Source organism: Schistocerca serialis, chromosome 4, assembly GCF_023864345.2.
Source record: "Schistocerca serialis cubense isolate TAMUIC-IGC-003099 chromosome 4, iqSchSeri2.2, whole genome shotgun sequence".
NCBI classification, from domain to species: domain Eukaryota; kingdom Metazoa; phylum Arthropoda; class Insecta; order Orthoptera; family Acrididae; genus Schistocerca; species Schistocerca serialis.
Window position 1 is genome coordinate 804,438,237 of NC_064641.1, and position 9,127 is coordinate 804,447,363.

Sequence of the window (9,127 nt, forward strand, 5' to 3'; positions counted from 1 at the left end):
GTAGTATTTGCTAAATCTTGCTACGCGGATAATTCGGCACTTGTAACCACTGAAATGTAATGATCGTATGGCACTGCTGGCCGGGACGTCCCATTTTGGGTTCGGCCGCCAAGTTCAAGTTTTATTTCAGTCGGCGCCACTTTGGACGACTTGCGGCCAAAGATGAAGATGAAATGATGATGAAAGTAACACAACACCCAGTCCCCGAGCGCAGAAAATTTCCAACCCGGCCCGGAATCGAATGCGGGCCCAGTGCATAGGAGGCAAGCATGTTACCACTCAGCTAAGCAGTCGTGCACCAGGTACACTGTGTAATGACGAACGAAAATATTGCTGCATTGGAGTAACGTGTGTAGAAAAAAACAGGCGTATTGCGACACAAGGTTTGAGGTAGAATAGTTTTATTTCATTCCATATTTTGCTTTATGTTTTGTATTTCCAGATGAATAGTGTCGGCCCGTATCTCTAGTCCTGCAAGTCATTTTGGCTATCTCGATCTGCATTACAAACTAGAATGGAATTCTGCTATTTGATCGCATGGCATTACGCATCGGTATTATAATTTACGTCCATTTTGTAGCGAAACCGTTGCTAGCTGGCTGTGTCAGGTGAAACAGCGACTTAGTTCTCAGAGGGGAGGGTGAAATCAGATTTCCGACACCACCTACAGAGTGGTGCAAGGTTGGATTCAAGGTTTCACAGCCTTTAGCCGTTCACCCTGGTGGGCTCTCATTGGCGAAAAATTATGAAAAATAATTTATTGTTATACAATAGACCATAGAAAATATCATTAATTGCTTAGGTACTGCCGTACTCTCGCTGTACACAGATAGTAGCGTTACAGAACGATTTGATTGCACCACCACCACCACCACCACCAGGAGACGATAAAGATCAGACCAAGTCACACGTGGACGCAGTGACATTTGCGCGGACATCTCTACTCATTCATTCGAAAACGACAACGTAATGCGCCGAAACGACCTGAAGATTACGTTCGTTCATGAACTTCCTTGCCAAGAAGCACATATGGTCGTTCACTAACAGACAGACATATCAACTAAATTCTCGACAGAAGAACAAAACACTTCAAGTTATGAGAAGACGTGTCAATGATTTTTTAAAAAAATCAAAAAGAAAATCGTCCAAAAATTAATTTGTTTTCTTTTACATGTGAAAATAAAAGCAACACACTTTTGGAATGTTCTAGTAGAACGACGTCTGTATCGACATGTACTCAAAACCATGTACCGTACATACAACACCATGATAACATATGTTTATATTTACATACTGTTTTACACGCAATCATTGTTTTCGTCGTATGAAGTTGTTGCGTGCAGCGATTACTGAACACTAAACTGGTTGTTGTGGGTGAACCTAAAAGATGAACATATACTATCACAGTGTCTCATGTACATATTTTAAGAGCTATGTTTTAGTATCACGTCATTTTGATGTAAGTTAGGGTTTAGCCACCATATTCTAAATTAGTGCACAGGCGGCAAATTTTCTCGTAATTTATTCATTTACATCGACAAAGCTTATTCGTTGTGTTCCCTAAGGTACTAAATTATATACTAAATTGTAGATTTCAAAAAGATATATATAACAGTCCGTGACAGCACATACACCGACAGAAAAAAATCGCAACACTAAAAAATAATTAATGTGAAGTAATGAAATTTCGGGAATACATTTGCCTAGGTAATATGCTTACGTGTTTAACGTTGCAAGATCACATGCCAATGTAAGCGAGAGATAAGCCATTCCAAATGTGATATACATGTACAATAATAACCGGTGTAACCACCAGGATGTTGAATGCAAACATGCCAAACGTGCATGAATTGTGTTTTACAGGTACCAAATGTCGGGTGGAATTCCATGCGTGTTGCACATGATCAGTCAATTCAGGGATGTTTAATGCTATTTGTGGATGACGCTCGCGTTGTCATCCGCCGATGGCCCATTATGTACTCGATTGAAGACGGATCTGATGATTGAGCAAGCCAAGGCAACATGTCGACACTGTGGAGCATTTTGGTTTACAGCAGCGATGTGTGGGCTACCGTTATCGTTGGAAAACATCCCCTGGACTGGCAGCACAACTGGCAGAATCACAAGACTGACCGACAAATGCCAGAGTGGCCGAGCGGTTCTAGGTGCTACAGTCTCGAGCCGCGCGACCGCTCCGGTCGCAGGTTCGAATCCTGCCTCGGGCATGGATGTGTGTGCTGTCCTTAGGTTAGATAGGTTTAAGTAGTTCTAAGTTCTAGGGGACTGATGACCACAGTAGTTAAGTCCCATAGTGCTCAGAGCCATTTGAACCATTTGACCGACAAATCTGCAGTCAAGATGCGTGGGATAACAACGAGAGTACTCCTGCGGTCATATGAAATCGCACCCCAGACAATAACTTCAGGTGTAGGTCCACTGTGTCATGCACGCAAACATGTTGGCTGCAGGCCCTCAATTGTTCTTTTAACCAACACACGGCGATTATTGGCACAGAGACAAAACCAGTTGTCATCAGAAAACACAACAGACTTCCACCCTGTTCTGGAATGAGCTCTCACTCGACACCACTATGTCGCAAATGGCGGTGGTTTCGGATCAGTGGAATGCACACTACAGGACGTCTGCCCGAAGCTGTTCTAGAAATAACTGATTTGTAACCCTTCATTGTGCCAATTGCTGCTCGAATTGCTGCTGAAAATACAGCACGATGCGTCAGAGCCATTCGCCGCATACATTGATCTTTCCTCTCGGTAGCGCCTCGTGGCCATTTGGAGCTTGGTCTTCTTGCAACCTGAAATTCTCGTTCCCACTGCTGTCACCATTCATAAACTGTGACTGGCTACATTCCTGTTAAGTTCTTCTGGAATATCGCAGAAATAACATAATCTAATTTTTCGTATCCCTATTTCACGACCTCTTTGGAACCCATTGAGATGTTGATAATTGTGTCTTAGGGCCTTAAAGGCGTTCTCGACTAACATCAACACACCATGTCCAATCTCAAAGGTAACTAACAGGGTGTATTTAAAGCAACCCTGATTTGTTATTAACACCACTATTATGCTAGTGGTACGTAAACTGAGTGCACACCAACTTTCAGATGTAGAAACACGCCTACCAACTGTCGTTTATGTCATACAACCTCTTCTTGATGCTACGATTTTTGTTGGTCAGCGTATTTATCTTGTACAGTTCCGGCACAATCACCATTTTTCTGTATGGGTGTTTTGTGACCTAACTCGTGTATAACGTGTGTGCCGCAAAACATTACGACCTTGAAATTTTACACTTGCCCAAAGATATCCTACAGGTTGTGAGTTCAATTCCAGAGCCCCTGCTAATTTTTTAATCTTCTACATGGAAAGGACCGTGATCTTAATTTTTACATGTATAATTTGGTTTTAAATATAGTTTTTTTAATTTATTATAAATTATTGGCCAAATCATTTTAATCATCGTATGAAATTTTTTATTTTGCTCTAACTTTTTTATTCCTTTTATACATTTTTCGTTTGAAAACTTTGCTTTTGTCATAGCAACTGCTGTATTTTTAATTATCTATCGTTATATTTAACTTAAAAAGCTATATACATTTGCCATGCATTGGTCTCCAAACGAAATGTACATTTCATTAGGTACTTAGCGTCATACAAACATTTCAAACAGATATCCTTTTCGCACCGAGAAAAAATATAAACTTTACATACTGCAGTCACACTTTTCATACAAATTCACTTCACGACATTTATGCAAAAGACTTAAGTTAATACAATGACTGAAATGAGGTATCCAAGCTTTGAAGCTAATTTTAAGGAAAGAATTATTTTTAAAATCAAATTAAATAAAAAAATAGTGGCAAAAATCATTTCTAAAATAATTTTAAAAATAACCGTTCTGTAAGTATTTAACACGCGATCTTTAGCTCATGAACCTAGAAAGCTAGCCATTACACTAGGGAGATAATGGCAGAACTCACGTTATTTTCGGTGATTTAGCGTCTCACGGGAAATAACTTTTGTTACATTTTCTTAAGTGAGGGTCCACCAGGGTGGACTGCTGCATGGTGTGAAACCTGGTACATAATCCTACACCCGATCATTGGTTGTTTCAAGAAGTCATTCCCACACCTGGTGTCTCAGTGGCAAGTACGCTGCGGTGACCTCCTAATGCTGTGTCAGACCTCCTGTTCGTCGGCTTAGTGCAGCAACTCGACGTGTCATGAACTCAGCAAGTCGTTAGAGGCCCCTGCAGAAATATTGAGCCATGCTGCCTCTACAGCCGTTTATAACTGCGAGGTACTGCCAGTGCAGGATTTTTGGTCGATTTTATTCATGTCGAGCGAGCTGGGTGGCCAAATCATTCGCTCGAATTTGCTAGAGCGTACTAAAAAGCATTCGCATCGCCTGGTGACATGACGCATTGTCATCCTTAAAAATGAAGTCCGTGAATGGGTGCAAACAGTCTCCAAGTAGCCTGACACAACCGTTTCCGATCAATGATCGGTTTAGTTTTACCGGTGTGTAAACACAACACACACCACTATAGATCCACCGCCAGCTTGCACAGAGACTCGTTGACAATTTGCGTCAAAGGCTTCTTGGGGTCTGTGCCACACTAGAAACCTACCATCAGCTCTTACCAACCAAAACTGGGACTCATCTGACCAGGCCACGGTTTTCCAGTCGTGTAGGGTCCAGCCGATGTGAGCAGGAGACCGGGAGAAACGCTGCAGGCGATGTCGTGCCATTAGCAAAGGAACTCATGTCAGTCGTCTGTTGCCATAGCCCATTAACGCCAAATGTCGCCGCACTGTCCTAACAGTTCGTCGTACATCACACATTGGTTACTGTAGTTATTTCACGCAGCGTTGCTTGTCTCTTAGCGTTGATTACGAAAACACCGCTGCTCTCGGTCGTTAAGTGAAGGCTGTCAGCCATTGCGTTGCCCGTGATGAGTGGTAACGCCTGAAATGTGGTATTCTCGGCACACGCTTGGTATTGTGGATCTCGGAAGTTTGAATTCCCTAACGATTTCCGAAATGGAATGTCCCATGCGTCTAGCTCCAACTATCAATCCGTGTTCAAATCCCGTTAATTCCTGTCGTAGGGCCATAATCGTCAGAGACCTTTCCACATGAATCACCTGAGTTCAAATGACAGCTACAGCAATGTGTTGCCCTCTTATACCCTGCCGCCGTCTGTATATGTGCGTATCAGATGAAACACAAATGACTGGGCCCTGGCCGAGCGGCTCTAGATGCTTCGGTCTGGAACAGCGTGACCGCTGCGGTCGCAGGTTCGAATCCTGCCTCGGGCATGGGTGTTTGTGATGTCCTTAGGTTAGTTTGGTTTCAGTAGTTCTAAGTGCTAGGGGAATGATGACCTCAGATGTTCCCATAGTGCTCCGAGCCATTTGAACCATTTGAACAAATGACTGGTACCTACACTATATAATCAAATGCATCCGGACAACCCCAAAAACATACGTTTTTCATATTACGTGCATTTTGCTGCCCCCTACTACCAGGTACTTCATATCAGCGACCTCGGTAGTCATTAGACATCGTGAGAGAGCAGAATAGGGCGCTCTGCGGAACTCACGGCAATCGAACGTGGTCAGGTGATTGGGTGTCACTTGTGTCATACGTCTATACACGAGATTTACACACTCCTAAAAATCCTTAGGTCCACTATTTCCGGTGTGATAATGAAGTGGAAACGTGAAATGACACGTACAGCACAAAAGTGTGCTGTTGAGTGACAGAGACCGCCGACAGTTGAAGAGTGTCGTGATAGTCAGACATCTATCCAGACCATCACACAGGAATTACAGACTGCATCAGGATCCACTGCAATTACTATGCCAGTTAGGCGGAAGGTGAGAAAACTTGGATTTCATGGTTGAGCGGCTGTTCATAAGCCACATAACACGCCGGTAAATGCCAAACGACGCCTCGCTTGGTGTAAGGAGTGTGAGTATTGGACGATTGAACAGTGAAAAAACGTTGCGTAGAGTGACGAATCACGGTACACAATGCGGCGATCCGATGGGAGGGTGTGGGTGTGGCGAATGCCCGGTGAACGACATTTGCCAGCATGTGTAGTGCCAACAGTAAAATTAGGAGGTGGTGGTGTTATGGTGTGGTCGTGTTTTTCATGGATAGGGCTTTCACTCCTTCTTGATTTGCGTGGCACTATCACGGCACAAACCTATACTGATGTTTTAAGCACCTTCTTGCTTCCCACTGTTGAAGAGCATTTCGTTGATGGCGACTGCATCTTTGAACACGATCGAGCACAGTCAGTGGCGGAGTGGTTACACGACAATAACATACCTGTAATGGACTGGCCCTCACAGTGTCCTGACCTGAATCTTGTAGAACACCTTTGGGATATTTTGGAACGCCGACTTCGTGCCAGGCCTCACCGACTGCCATCGATACCTTTCCTCAGTGCAGCAGTCCGAGAAGAATGGTCTGACATTCCCCACGAAACTTTCCAGCACCTTATTGAACCTATGCCTGAGAGAGTGCAAGCTGGCTGTCATCAAGGCTAAGGGTGGGTCAACACCATATTTAATTCCAAGATTAACGATGGAGGGCACCACGAACTTTTAAGCTATATTCAGCCACATGTCCGGATGCTATTGCTTGCCTTATTCGCCATTGCTTCTCGGTTTCCTGTAGGCAAATTTTCCAATCACTAGGCACAATTATTCTTCAGTCTCTTAATAGCTTCTACTGTTGTTAAAAAAATGGTATTAAAAAACAACTGGAAGGAAACAACGGCACAAAACACAAGTAGAAACCGTGAAACTACAACATGTTATACACCAATATGAAAAGTTCTATAAGAAAAGTAAGTACACTGTAGAGGGACTGAAAGCCTATAATATTAGACTTACAAAATTGAACACAATATGTACTTTCTTGTTCGTAATCAACAGAACCCTATTTTACTTAATCGGGTAAATACGACTAGCTCGGACAACATTAGGGAAACCGCCTATAAGTTTTGCGGTGGTGTCAACTAACGGCAAGTAGTATATAGCGTGAACAGAGCTCAATTTGAGAAATGAGTCATGATTGATACTACTCCTTGTAGTTTTGGAAACCGCCGTCATTCCATTGGACGATCGATAGACTGTGACTCATATCTAACTTGATTTTTTACACACTGACGTGGAGTCCCCTAAGGTGCGGGGCACGTAGCATATGCTAACTCTTGTTATGTGGCTAATCCAATACTTGTAGCATGGACCAGAGACACAGTGAAGTTACGAACCGAAACATTGCTGCAGTGGGGAGCCTATTTAGGACAACAGGCGTATTACTAAGCAGCTGTTAATTAGGATACTAGTGTTTAGCACGTAATATTGAACACGATGTGCTGCGATTCAGTGAAGTGTCCGAAAGATGGGTGCCACGCGAGTGGACTACTGAATTCAGATATAGTCACGTCGATCCCTGCGAAGAATTTTTACGTCTTTCCAGGCCGGAGGTAACAAATTTCTGTACCGAACTGTTACAAAAGTTGGAACCGTATGCGCTATCACAATAATGAAGCGAAATAATCGGGCAAGAAAAATCAAAAACAAAAGTCCGGTCTCATCCATAGGCGAGAAAACACATGCTGACACTCTACTGAGGTAGAAAAGGGGTGAATTTAGAGCATTACGTGGAAAGGAGATTAACAGTGACGAGTAATTTGAAACCTGGTAGTCAAGGGAAGACAGGATAGTGATACGATTGTGGATGGGGCCGTAATCAGTTACTATTGGTTGTCTTTTACAGTTACACACAATTTATTTAAAACCAGTAATTCCAGATGATAGGCCCGTTAAACCAGCTGGACAGAACAGGTAATAGGATTGTGGAAAGGGCCAAAGGCTTCTCCTTCTAATTGTCATTTATTGTAATTTAACAACCTTTACAACCAAAGCGGCACATAGCCGTACCTTCACCCAATGTAACTCTTTCTCGGCTGAAGGCCTCCAAACAACAAATCTTAACAAATCAACAAGTAAAAAATCCAATTACGATAGTAATAAAATAATTTTTAAAAAGCCAGCAAACACATGCAAAGTGCAATACAAATGGCTGAGGGCCACAATTAAATTTCAAAATTTTAGAGTATATTACCACAGACTTTTAAAGGCAGGAGGCCAAAATGTTTAACGACAAGAAATCATAAAAATCAACAAGATTAAAATACAATTAAAGAGGTAAATCAAATAAATAAAAAAACGTATCACGGCTACGTGGAAAGCCTTAAGGCTAAGCAAATAGAACATAAATATGCAACTTTCAAAATTTTAAAATATATTACCATAATCTTTTAAAGGCAGAAGGCCGCAATGTTTAAGCTTGAAAGATAAATTTAAAAATAAAATTTGCAGAATTTTAAGAAAATAAAAAATAAGCACAAGCTTTGAATTTAAAGTAGTTGACAACAGATAATTAAACGTGATGGCGCTGGTCTAGGGCTGGCGTCTTTGATTCATAATGAAAACCTCTTCGGTCCCGGGTTCGATCCCCGCCACTGCCTAAATTTTGATAAATAATCAGCATTAGCGGCCGAAGACTTCCGGCATAAGAAGTCAGCCTCATTCTGCCAACGGCCTTGTCAAAGAGGGCGGAGGAGCGGATAGAGGTTCAGGGCACTCTCTTGTCCTAGGGGTGGGAAATTGCCCCTAAAGGCAGAAGAATCAGCAATGATCAACGACATGAGGATGCAGAAGGCAATGGAAACCACTGCATTAAAGACACGTAACGTGTATCCACAGGACATGTGGCCTGTAATTGAAGAAGTGTCATGATGATCTCTCCATTGGCAAAAGATTCCGGAATAGTCCCCCATTCGGATCTCCGGGAGGGAACTGCCAAGGGGGAGGTTACCATGAGAAAAAGATTGAATAATCAACGAAAGGATAACGTTCTACGAGTCGGGGCGTGGAATGTCAGAAGCTTGAACGTGGTAGGGAAACTAGAAAATCTGAAAAGGGAAATGCAAAGGCTCAATCTAGATATAGTAGGGGTCAGTGAAGTGGAAGGAAGACAAGGATTTCTGGTCAGATGAGTATCGGGTAATATCAACAGCAGCAGAAA